The following is a 1,381-nucleotide window of genomic DNA, read 5'->3' as shown; positions in this document are numbered from 1 at the left end:
TAGTAATCTGATCTTTAAAAATGAGAGAAAAGAAAAATATTTCAGGAATTATATAAAATAATTCAAATAAAGTAGTATACAAATAAGTAGATATGCCACAACGTTACAAGAACTATTAACAGTAATTGCATATTTTAGCACAATAATTTGTCCGTTCATATAATGAAAGTAGTAAAAAAACTTCGTTTACAAAAAGCCCAAGTTCTTGATTGCTTAACAAGATCATCAATTTTAAAGTTTTAGTGATATAAAGCAATGCATCGAAAAGAATGGCAACAATTATGGTAAAAAGACATAACAAAGTTTTATACTCCCCATTCTTTGAATATATATCTTACAATTAAGCCGATTATAAACAACTTTTACATTCTTTTAGATAAAATTATATTGAATGCCAACATTTCAGTTCGATCGATTGGAATTTACGAAAAAAAACTGTAAAAAATATGTATAAAATAAATTTCATTTATGTTATGTCCTATAAAAAAATTGACAGATTAGTAGGATGTATTATTTTTTTGTCTGAAACGTCTACAACGTCTGTTAAAATGTATTTCAACGAATCAAATTTTTTCTGTTTCATGAAATATTTAAGCAGCAAAAATATTGAAATACCTCGAAACAGTCAAAACGCGTAAACAGCTTCGACAAACCGTGTCGTGCGAAGAAAACCGAGATATTCCGATTATACACGAATGACTCGGGAGAACTGATCGTGAGGGGCTTTACATTCAGGATCCCGCTTTAGATTCGAGTCTCGTACTCGCCCCATTCCGAATATTCGGGATTGTCGGATCAGCTGTAATTAAGTAAATTTGTGGCTAATGCAATAAATATTTCCAGTAGTGTACATTGCAAATTTTGCTACAGTAACAATAACCTCAAAATAAGATTGTATATTTCTATATCTATTCCTACTACAATATTTTACACATATAACTACATATTTTTATTTTGTTCAATGTACACACATTCGTCAATATTCTTCCCAAATAATTCTTATTTTATGTTATTTATCACCATTGTATTTATAACGAAGCGGACCTGGAATACGTGGTCGAAAATGTTACAGGAAAGGCTGCTCGATAAGACTAAAAACATTTCATTTTATTCTTACTCTACAGGTATTCTAACAATTTTTATTGATTTTGAAAGTTACGAAACTTCTATAAGTGCATTGTTTCCGGACCACGAACGATACAAAAACAAAGACGGTACATTTACGCATTGCCACAATTTGACCTCGACTAAGAAGGTTCTTCCAAGATGGACAGAGTGGGAGAGGAGAAGCGCACTACTCACCCCTCTTCTCGCCCCATTCGTGAATACAGGTGAGTCCATCGTTTCACGATCACTCATAAAGCTCGCCTTCAAACGATCA

The sequence above is a fragment of the Ptiloglossa arizonensis genome, chromosome 4 (genome assembly GCF_051014685.1).
Source record: "Ptiloglossa arizonensis isolate GNS036 chromosome 4, iyPtiAriz1_principal, whole genome shotgun sequence".
NCBI lineage: Eukaryota > Metazoa > Arthropoda > Insecta > Hymenoptera > Colletidae > Ptiloglossa > Ptiloglossa arizonensis.
Note: the sequence above shows the minus strand (reverse complement) of the source record.